The 12328-nt window shown below is 39.6% G+C and overlaps 1 protein-coding gene across 5 annotated transcripts in view; it reads right to left on the bottom strand.

Annotated features, from left to right (window-relative positions):
* The window catches only part of RAPGEF6 (Rap guanine nucleotide exchange factor 6), a 203307-nt gene that overhangs the window by 190580 nt on the left and 399 nt on the right, over positions 1-12328 (bottom strand). The gene's annotated exons all lie outside the window — the stretch shown is intronic.

Raw genomic sequence — 12328 nt, 5'->3', positions numbered from 1 at the left:
TAATTTTTTTTTTATTTATTTTTTTCCCGCAAAGCCCCAGTAGATAGTTGTATGTCATAGTTGCACATTCTTCTAGTTGCTGTATGTGGGACGCGGCCTCAGCATGGCCAGAGAAGCAGTGCGTCGGTGCGCGCCCGGGATCCGAACCCGGGCCGCCAGCATCGGAGCACACGCACTTAACTGCTAAGCCACGGGGCCGGCCCAATAAGTCAGCCATTCTTATTGCTATTACTACCTTTCTGCTCCAGCTACTCCTGAGTCTCCTTCACAGGCTTCACCTTTTCTTTTTCCCTTCAACATTTATAAAGATTATGTTCCCAGAGTTGTGATATCTATCCTTTCTCCATTGGAGACTCTCTACCATCAGCAATATTCTTCACATCCATAGCTTCAACTACCCTATATATGCTAATGACACCCATATTTGTATTGTATTTCCCAGAGCTCTTTAGTAAACTTCCAACCTACACTTCCTACTACACACTGAACACTTTCATCTGGGTGACCCATCAGCATCTCAAGTGCAATATATCCAAAGCTAAACTCATTATCTATACACCCCTAGCTGTATCTTGCTCCTAGGTTCCCTGATTTAGGTGACAGTACTCACCTTCAACGGCTCTGGCCAGAAATCTGTCAATTCTACTTTCTAAATATCTCTGTTCACCATCCCAACTGGAGCAATTTAGGGATTCATTATTTCTCACTAGATAACAGAAAACAGCCTTCTTGACTCTAGTCTGGCCTCCTGTAATCCATTTGTCATAGTGCTGGCCGAGTGATCTAAAAAGCAAATACAAACTCCTTAACAAGGAGAACACAGACCTTTATGATTTGAATCCTAATTATGCCTCTAGCCTCATCTATTTTACTACTCATTCTTGTCCCAATCTTCCAGCTGCCCAGGCAACTTGTATGTCTATGCCAGGCTCATCTTGTGGCCTTGGCAAATGTTGTTCCCTTTTCAGGAAACACATTTTGTTCCTTCCTCACCTAACTTTTACATATTCTAATCTATACTCAAGTCAGGGTTCCCTTTTTTAAAACAACTTGAGTGGTACTTGACTCCTCTCTCCCAACAGTCCTCCTACAAACTCCTGAGCACCTGATGTTTACAACTATCACAGCACTTAAGCAGCCTGTATTTTAATTGTCTGTGTATTTGCCTATCTCCTTCCCTAACGAAAGAACTTTAATCTTTTATTCCTGGTATTTAAAAACAGTGCTTAAAAAATATTTACCATATGAATATTCATTAGGCAGTCTTCCTCAAAAAAAGTATGCGTTCAGTTCTGCCTCAGAGTCATTTCAAGAGCTCATAAATAATCCAAACTCTGGTTGGAACATGTGACACTTATAACCTCTTTTGTAAAAAATCTACTGTGATGAAGCCGCCTCATAATAGTTGAATGCTTTTAAGAAGCCAAACTAGAATAGGTTACCATCCTCTGAAAACAAAAGTATAAGTAATAGAACAGAATGGTATAAGAAATTACTTATCAAGTTCACTTGTTTTCATTCTATATAAAACTGGAGAATTATAAACTTTCATTAAATTGACACAGACACTTTAAAGTACTTTATATAGCACAGGCAAGATTAAACAAGGCATTTATTTAGGAAAATATTAAGCACCTATGTCAATGTCAGTACAGAAACAGAAGTTCAACGCTTAAAATATGGCTTAAAGTTCACTGTTCTGATAAAAAGAAAGCACTGGGGTGCTAGTGGACTGAGGAAGTCACTGATGAATCATATGACCTTGAGCAAGACATTTTACCTCTCTGGAGTTCAGTTCCTTTTTCTGTATGCAACTCATTTCACTAGCTCTTGACACCACCAGCTAATGTATTTCTGGGAATGCTATATATACGTTCACAAATACAAGCTAGGTGGTGTTGCTACTTCTGTTATGAACTAATGGCCCTGTCCCATGAGCCCCACTGTCTGCCATATGACAAAACCTGAAGCCTTCAAACTGCCCAAGTTTCAGTTTACTGGCAAAGTGGTAGAGAATGTCTAGTAGTGGAGAACATCAAATAGGGCCTGCTTATGCCTCCATATTCTTAATAAAGTGGCTCGTTCAGTATTTACTTACAGTCAGGTCTCAGTTAACACAGGCTGGTCAAGGTAAAGCCAAATGATAACCACAATGTTATTGAGTTCACAGTCACTCTGTCCCTTCCAAAGAACAGGACTTGGTCACACAGTCACACTCATCACGACTGGCTGCTCCTTCTCTTTGCAATTCTCTCTCTCAGAAACAAAATCTTATGGTGTGTAAATTCCTGGATGGCCACAGTTTTCTTTTCTCAAGTTGGGAATCTCCAATACATGTAAAATAAGGTGCCTAGAAGAGATATTGTCTAATAAAGGCCCTATCCAGATCTAACATTCCCTTTCTATCCAGTTGAGTGTGCAAATGAAGGTCAAAGGCCCCCGAAGCATAAATAAGTTCTTTTACTTTCCAAGGAACCCTCTGAATGTGCATCTGCTGTAGAAAAGCACAACAGAATCTTTATTCTGCCACCCTCAGGGATGTGCACAGTGACTCACTCAAAAATGACTCCACGTACAAGAGTGCTCTTTTGTCAGTCCAGAAAAAACCTTTATAAGTGTTCAAAGACCATTATTCTAAATTCTGAAACAAATTAATAATTAATTACAAGAATACTAAATTTTACATTCTTGAAGTTCTAGCTCTCTCTTTAACTTTTGGTAACAAAAATAAGCTAGTTAAAAAAAATCTTTTTCTGGTTGTAAATAGGCAATTATTTTAGCACCTAGTTGAGCATGAAATTTTTGCCCAGCAAAAGTTTGTCATCTGGTTAAAAGCATATGAAACGTTAAAACTGGCATTTATCTACATTTCTCTGTGAAGTTTCCTGCAAATGCGTTTTAAAGCCATATAACAAAGGAGTTCCTGTTTCAAGCTATGACTAAGTTTCCCCTATCGGTATTGTCTCTGAAGAACAGCCAGGTAAAACACATTGTGGTAATTGTACTTCATTCATATTTTAGTAAGAGAATATTAATAGCAAATTTTGCCATTGTGCCAAACTTCATCAGTCTTTTTATCCCAGCACTTCAAATATTAGACCAACAGAAACAACTACTAGAATAGTAGAGGAACAGAATTTTTCATATTCCTTTTCTTTTTAAAGTCATTTACTCTACAAATATTTGGATACCTACTATGTACCAAATACTGCATGATGGAAACTGGTAAATAAGGATACAGTTACTGTCCTCAAGGAGCTTACAGTCCAGCCAGAGAGACAAACATGCAAGTAATCATAACACAGTACAGTAATTACTACGGTGGAGGAAGGTACAAAGTATCCTGGAACACTGACAAGGAGTGGAAAAGTGAGGGAGGAAAGATGCACAATTTTGCAGATGAGCACTAGAGATGAGATTTCAGTGAGGAGTCTAAATTTGCCAGGCCAGGGGATGGCTTTCCAGTCAGAGAAACAGGGATCTAATATGTACGGCTACCATTTTTGAGTGTTCATTATGACAGGCACTTTGCTAAATACTTTATACATATATTATCTCATTTAATCCACACAACAATCCCAAAAAGATAGTCAATCTTAGAGAAGTTAGGTAACTTGCCTAGGATCACTCAAATTCTCTGTGCTGGAGCCCAGATTTGAAGAAGGCCTGTCCAAACGCAAAATTCCAGGACCGCAAATGCTGCACCATACGTTCCCATCCTATGTAGAGCACAGAGACAGGAGAATATGGCACAATGGACAATGCTTCTCATCTCTGTCTACATATGAGAATTACTTAAGGAGCTTTCTATAAGTACCAATGCTTACCACTCCATTCCAGAAGGTTCTAATTCAAGAAATGAAGGGTGGGCCTGGGTATTAAAAAAAATTCCCTAGGTTGAGAACTATATAGAGCCTAGGTTGAGAAGTACTGTGTTAGGATATTTATAAGTAGTTAAAATGCATATTTTTGGGCATGAGGAATGATAAGGCGAGAGTACCAGGCAGAAGATCAGGGAGGACTTTACCTTTCGCCTTTCTATCAGAGCCAAACTCACAAACAGTATACTTGCTGCCTTCACTTTCTTGGGTCTTATTCTCTCTCCAATCCACTGCAATTATGCTCTTTCTTAATCAGTCCACTGAAATCATTCTGACAGAAGCAATCCAAAGAACTGATCAGTCCTAACTTTTCTTGAACTCTCTGACGTTAGTTATTAGTGATTTCTTTCTGAAATGCCCTCCTGTAACAGCACTCTTTTGTTCTCCTTCTACCCCTCTAACCACTTTTTTTCATTCTCTTTTGCAATTTTCTTTTCCTTTCCATCCCTTTAAAATTAGAGCACCCAAAGGGTCTGTCCTTCCTTTCTCACACCACTTTTTCACCCTGGGCATTCCTACCAATCCCATGACTTCACCTATGACCCACATGCTGTAGACTCTCAGACCAACTCAGACCCATAACCTCGTGTGATCTGAAGCTCCAAATGCTTACTGAACATCTTTATCTGTGTCCCCTGTAGTGAGTCTCAAACCCCTTCCAAAACTGAATTTTCTTCCCACCCCAGTCCTGCTTCTTAATAATGCAACCCTGGGCCGGCCCCATAGCCTAGTGGTTAAGTTTGGCACGACCCACTTCGGCAGCCCAGGTTCGGTTCCCGGACATGGACCTACACTACTCATCGGCAGTGGCAGCGACCCACATACAAAATATAGGAAGATTGGCACAGATGTTAGCTCAGAGCGAATCTTCCTCAAGCAGAAAGAAGAAGACTGGTGACAGATGTGACCTCAGGGCAAATCTTCCTCAGCAAAAAAAAAAATAATGCACTCTTATACTTACAGTTACCCAAATCAGGAATCCAGAAATTATCTAAACTTCTGCTTTGTTCCAGCACCCAGTCCAAGCTTGTTCCCAACAAGCAAAAGACAGGAGGTTTTGCCAGACTTGACCTGGCACTATTGCAGAGGCTTGAGAGGAACACAAGGAGAGGGTGTATCTTGGCCTGAACCGCAGCATCTGGAACTAAGAGGCAGTTATCCCAAGAGCAGGCTTGGACAGAGTGAGGTACACAATCCCAAAGAGTAGACAAAGGGTGAGTCAAGATATAAAGGATAAGCAGATGAAGAGCAAGACAGCCCCAATAGAGGAGGTTCAAAGTCCAGTCCTGAGGTAAAATGCAAAGAACTAAGGTAGCTTCATAGTCCTCTTGGTTGCCACTGTGTGATTCCACTCAAATGAAGCTGAAAAGCAGGCAGAACAAATTTATGGTGAAAAATATCAGAATAGCAGTTTCCTTTGGGAAAGGGTATTGACTAGGAGGGGCAAAAGGTGAGTTTCTGGAGTGGTGGTAATATTCTATATCATGATTTGGGTGGTAGCTAAATATATTTGTAAATTAAGCCTGGCTATATACTTAGGGTATGTGGACTTTACTGCATGTGTGTTACAGTCAATTTCAAAGTTTAAAAAAAAAGTCTGGTGGGAGGCAGACACTTCCACTCCAGTCAGTGACAGTGTTGGCCCATTCTACCTCCTCACTATTTCACTATCCCATATGCTGCCTTATCTCACACCTAAACTACTGCATTTGTTTCCTATAACCAGACCATATCTCTTGGTTTCCCTGTTATCTTGATATAATCATTAATAGTCTTACCTTTCACACAGAAAAGTATCCCGGTTTGGACAAAACGTTATGTGTTCATCCTACCTATAAGCCTCCCTGCCTCTAGTGTGGTCCAGCCCCCCGCATACATCTTCAACAATGCCTAGAGTAATCTCTGTAAAACTAATCTTATTTCCAGGCTTTGAACCCTCCAATGGTTCTCCTTTATTTATAAGACCAAGTCCAAATCCCAGAAATGATCCAATCCTGCTAGTATATTCACCTTCAACATTTAGCATCCAACACCATGTACCACCCCCTGCAACACTCCATACACTAGCAAAGTATTCTGCAACCTTTTTTCATTATCACACCCCTCTCAAAGAGCATTTTTAGACATTTTTTGCTAATTGCCATCCCACCCCGAAGTAAGTACTAAATAATAAGATTTTGTCAGGTAGGGGTGAGTTTTGGAGGACCACAAACCACAGTAATATTTAAGTTTTGTGTGTGTGTGTGTGAGAAAGATTAGCCCTTATCTAACATCTGTTGCCAATCCTCCTCTTTTTGCTGAGGAAGACTGGCCCTGGGCTAACATCTGCGCCCATCTTCCTCTACTTTATATGTGGGACACCTGCCACAGCATGGCTTGATAAGCGGCACATAGGTCCATGCCCAGGATCCGAACCTGTGAACCCCGGGCCACCAAAGCAGAGGGCACAAACTTAACCACTACGCCACCAGGCCGACCCCTTTAAGATTTTTTTCACTCCCCACCTAAAAACCCATTTTTGTCCCTTTGGGATGATACCATTCCCACTGGGAATGCAGGCTCTAGACTTACAGATTGGCTTCTTGTTCTACAAATGTACCTGGCTTGCCACCATTAGTGCCTTTGTTCCTGTTGCTCTGCCTGGAATGACCTCTTCTGGATATCATCCAGACAGCTATTCATGATGTTTAAGATCCAATTTAATGCTCCTCCAAGAAACCTTTCCTTTCCCCACTTGCAGTCCCAAAGTGCCCTATCCATACCTTTGTCACCAATAACCTTAACATTTCACTAAGGTTTTCATGTCTGTCTCCTAAGTCACTGAAGAATAGGGACCATGTCCAATTTCTCTCTACAACCTTGGCTTTTAGTATTATGTGTGACATATCATTTGCTAAATGAATGGATAAATTAATGTTATCATCTGGGTGAGCTAATCATACACCTCAGTTTACCTGAGACAGTCTCTCTTTAACCTGTTATTCTGGAATAAATATTAATAGCACCTCTTTTAATTCTCAAAAATAATTTGGATGATAACTTATATTGCTAACCTATCTGGGCAGTGGGAAATAATTAAATAATGGGCAAGAGTAGAACATGATCATATCAGAGTATTTAAAAGATCACCCTAGCAGTAATCCCACTCAAGCAAAAAATTCAGGGGTAAAATGATAACAGAGCCTAAACTAGGGTAATTGAGCAGGGGAGAAAGAGGTACAGAAATTCAGGACATAAAATCAGCAAGGTTTAGTGGCCAGTTGGAAATAAAGAAGAAGATAGCAGGGGGAATCAACAGTAAAAACACAAATTTCTGGATTGAGTAACTGGGGCAGTCAGTCACCAAAAGAACATTAAGAAGGAGGAATGACGATGGCTTCAATTTAGGACTAGTGACTGAAGAACCTGGAGGACAATTTAGGGGTTAGCTACATAGATCCAAGGCACATGAAAGGGGGTAAGATGGACATATAATCCTAGGTGTTAGCCTATAAAAATTAACTGAAGCCAAGTTGCTGAATGAAACTACCCAGGATGTACAATATCAGCAGTTCTAATGAATAGAAAATATTATCTTTGTAATATGAAGACTTTACAAAATTAATTCAAAATTTTGTTTTGTTTAACATATTTATTGACCATTTAATATGTGCAAAGCATGGTATTAAGCACTTAGAGAGGGAAATAAACCACGAGAGAGAGAGAGAAGGAGCTCACTCTGAGGTACAAAAGAAAAGTTATAGAGAAAGAATGTGTTGAATATGGACTGAGTTGAGAAACAGCCAAAAATTCAAGGTCTCAATTTTGACTGTGGCATCTTCAATTGTGGTAAAAGGACTCAAAATGAGTACCTTAACAGCTTTTGTTGTCTTAGAGCACTTAGCTTCCCAGAGTATTTAAGTCTAAAATTTTCCATAAAAAAATATTTGCAAAGTGGAAAAGGAAACCAGAGAACTAGCTCAGGAAAGACAATGTGCTGTGAAAGCTGGATCTACAAAGTGGGAGAAATTGTCAGAAAAGTAAAAACCGTGTTATAACACAGTTCTAAAGAGCATACTATACGTTTCCATGCTCAGTGTCTGGCTCACTAGGATTACGCTTGAGTTGACAGTTTCACAAAAGGATAACAGACAGTTAAAAATAAAGGAACCATTAATTTTGTCCCAGAAACAAACAGAATAGTTCTTTACTCATTAATTATGATGCAAACATCTGATTACAAGATTATAAGACACCGATTCTTAACTATTTGTATATTTTTTCATAATGCTTTGCACCCAGTAGATATTCAAGGAAAAATAAACCGAATGAATGAATTTTAGCCCCTTCCATTATATACTTTATTTGCTTAGATTCCAGGACACCACCACTCTCTCTGTTTTTCTTCTACTGCACTGTTTGCTCGTACTCATTCTCCTTTGCTGGTTTCTTCTCTTCTCTCCTGACCTTGCAGTGATCAAGTGCCCCAAGGCACTGTCTTTGGGTCCTCTTCTATTTTCTATGTACACTCCCCACTTTGGTAATTTCATCTAGTCTCATGATTTTAAATAATATCTATAAGCTAATGACTATAAAATTTCTATCTCCAGCCCAGCCATCTCTCTAGAAATATAAATCTGTATATGCAACTCCTTATTCAACATTTCTAATAGACATTTCAAACCTGACATGTTCAAAATGAATTTCTGATCTTCCCTCCCCCCTCCCAAAAACTACTCCTCCTGCAGCTTTCCCCATCTCTGATGGCAGCTCAAACTCTCTTCGATGGTAACTTCAGTTATTTGGGCCAAAAATCTTGAAATCATGCTTGATTCTTCTCTTTCCCTAAAAGCACATATTTAATCCATTAGCAAATCCTGTTAGCTAAACCTTCAAAATACTTCCATAATTGACTACTTCTCACCACCTGCATTACTATCACTTTAGAGTTACAATCATCTCTTCTCAGCTTTAATGTGATAACCTCTGACATTCCTGCTTCTTTCTACCCTTGCTCCCAGTCTACGTTAAACCCAGCAAGCAGCCAGAGGCTTCTTTAAAAAGTCAAGTAGAATAATACCACTCCGGGCCGGCCCCGTGGCTTGGTGGTTAAGTGCACGCGCTCCGATGCTGGTGGCCTGGGTTCGGATCCCGGGCGCGCACCGAGGCACCACTTCTCCGTCCATCCTGGGGCCGAGTCCCACATACAGCAACTGGAAGGATGTGCAGCTATGACATACAGCTATCTACTGGGGCTTTGGGGGGAAAAAAATAAATAAATAAAATCTTAAAAAAAAAAAAAAGAATAATACCACTCCTCTGCTTCAAAACCTTTTGGTGGCCCCCTTTCACTCAAAAAAAAAGTCAAAGAATTTACAATGATTTAGAAAGTCCTATATGATATGCTCCATCCTACACCACCATTATGGCCTCTCTGAATTCATATCTTACTACTCTTGCCCTTGTTCACTGTTCTCCAGTCACTCAGAGTTTCCTGCTTGCTATTCCTTGAATGGACCAGACATACGATCATATATCCAATAAGGCGCTAATACCCAAAATATATAAAGAACTTATACAACTCAACAACAAAAACACTCGATTAAAAAATGGGCAGAGGATATGAACAGTTTTCCAAAGATATACAGATGGCCAACAGGCACATGAAAATATGTTCATTGTCACTAATTATTAAGAAAATGCAAATCAAAACCACAATGAGATATCTCACACCCATGAGAATGGTTATTATTAATAAAACAAAGAAACAAGTATTGGAGAGGATGTGGAGAAAAGAGAACCCTTGTGCACTGCTGGTGGGAATGTAAATTGGTGCAGCCACTATGGAAAATGGTATGGAGATTCCCCCCAAAATTAAAAATAGAACTACCATATGATCCAGCTAGTCCACTTCTGGGTATTTATCCAAAGAACATGAAAACACTAATTTGAAAAGATATGTGTGCATCCCTATATTCACTGCAGCAGTAATCCCAATAGCCAAGACTTGCAAACAACCTAAGCACCCACTGATGGATAAATGGATAAAAATGATATGGTGTGTATATATATAATGGAATACTACTCAGTCATTAAAAAGATGAAATCTTGCCATTTGAAACAACATGGATGGACGTTGAGGACATCATGTTAAGCAGAGTAAATCAGAAGGAGAAAAGAGAATTACCGTATGACTTCACTCATGTGGAAAATAAACACACACACACAGATACAGAGAACAGATTGGCAGTTACCAGAGGGGAAGAGGGGTGAGGGGAGGGTGAAAGGAGTAAAAGGGCAAATGGGCACATGTGTACAGTGATAGACGGCAACTAGACTATTGGTGGTGAACGTGATGTAGTCTATACAGAAGGTGAAATATGATATACACCTGAAATTCATAGCCTATAAATCAATGTGACCTCAAAACCTTTTTTTAAAAAAGTCATTTTCTCAACCAGCACAACACTGACCATCTTATTTAAATGCTAACTGAGCCCTTGCCCCTGCTTCCAATCCCTTTATCCATCATTTTTTTTTTTTTTTTTGGTGAGGAAGATTGGCCCAGAGCTAACATCTGTTGCCAGTCTCCCTCTATTTTGTATGCGGGACGCCACCACAGCACGGCTTGATGAGTAGTGTGTAGGTCCATGCCCAGAATCCAAACCTGCAAATCCCAGGCCGCCGAGGCAGAGTGTGTGAACTTAACCACTATGCCACCAGGCTGGCGCCTTGCCTTTTTCATTAGCAATTATCAGGAAATATATTATGTTACTTGCTTATTATATCTATCTGCCTTCCCCCCTACCCCTTCTCTTACAATATAAGCACCACTAGGGCAAGCCTCTTTTGTTCACTGACACATCCTAGTGCACCAAATAGTGACTTGAACTGTCAAGCTTACAAGTAATAATTGTTGAATGAATATACTTATAACAAACCCTTAAGAGTCCACCAATGTGAGAATTTCATCAAATTATTTATTACAAATCATCACTAGGATTCAGGTTACCACTTCTTTAGTCATACTTTTGTACCCCAAACAAATTCGACACTCATTCAAAAGCATTGCCAATGAATCAAGCAGTTAACACACTATGCTGCTAAATGTCAGGGCTCTAGTCGGTCTACCGCGGGCAGTTGTTTAGTATTCCCTTCAACAACGCTGCTGTTCCAGCAAAACAAGATAAAGTACTTAACAGCACACACAGGCCAACATACCTTTGGGAACAGTTTAGAAAATTTCCTAAGACTCAAAAATACCCAATTTCAAACTAGGTAACTCTGTTATTAAAGAGAAGCCGGATTTTCCAATTAAAATGTGAATTTATCATAAGTAATATTTAAAAATAAAACCTACATTATACATTGTAAACCTTGTATGATACTTTCTAATGATATAAAAACTATGGCAGATTCACCTGTTTAAGGTGAACGCTTTCAATTAACTCATAATGACTTCAAGAATCATCACTGGGAAATTAAGACACATGGGATTATACATGCAGGTCTCAAAAAGAGGACTCTGGAAAGTGGCAGAATTTACCTTGTTTCTACGCAAAGATCAGGATTTCCAATTACACAGTCTGACCCAACACAGCAACAATTACTGCTTAAATAATGTCATGTCACAAAAGGTCAGCCCAAAGTTACTGAGATCTACTATGTATAACACTAAATCTGGAAAAAACTCAAAAGTGACAGGAAAAATTAACCAAAGCATTTCATTTCATTCATTGCAACTATACACAAGACAATCCAACAATTCATTCACTGTGAAAAGCTAGTTTTTGCTTTTTGGTTTAGGAAACATACCATTTATTATGGAAACTTCCCCAAATCAGGGAAAGTCTTCCCCTAAATCTGAGCACACTATAGGGATATGCAAGGTTAAGAGGTTTTAGTTATGTACCTGAAAACTAGCCTCCAGGTCAAATGAAACCATTTAAGCTGATGCCATTACTGCTAACTCAATATAGCAAGCACAAATACCATAAAAGCACAAAATACCATAAAATTTCCCATTGACAGTCTGAAAAAGTACCTCCAGACGGGATCTTTAAATATGCATCATCCTCTACCAGAATTCATCATATGACTGGATGTAAAGTTTTAAACTTACTTTGAACACTTTTATCTTTTTTTAGGCCACAGTACAGTATTTCAGGGACCTTTACAGAGAAGTTATTTCTTAATAACATGGCTATTATAGTTCACTTACAATTTCTACTTTGTTTTTCATAGTCTACCTACCTTTGGGCAATCTTACTCTGAGACTCACATTTTACCCTGAGAAAATATGATTTAGCAGTAGTGCTTTCTTATCAAACACACTAAGAAGTCACTGGCAAGGACAGGTGTGCGGGGAAGGCAGCATCGCGAGCAGGAAAGGCGATCATCACCCCGCCCGCGAAAAGGGCCGGGGTCAGGACCGGCGGGCGTAGATAACAGGCACCCTGGCAGCAGGT

Source organism: Ceratotherium simum, chromosome 4 (genome assembly GCF_057802395.1).
Source record: "Ceratotherium simum simum isolate JZ-2026a chromosome 4, ASM5780239v1, whole genome shotgun sequence".
Lineage (NCBI taxonomy): Eukaryota > Metazoa > Chordata > Mammalia > Perissodactyla > Rhinocerotidae > Ceratotherium > Ceratotherium simum.
This window is presented reverse-complemented; position numbering and strand designations above follow the sequence as displayed.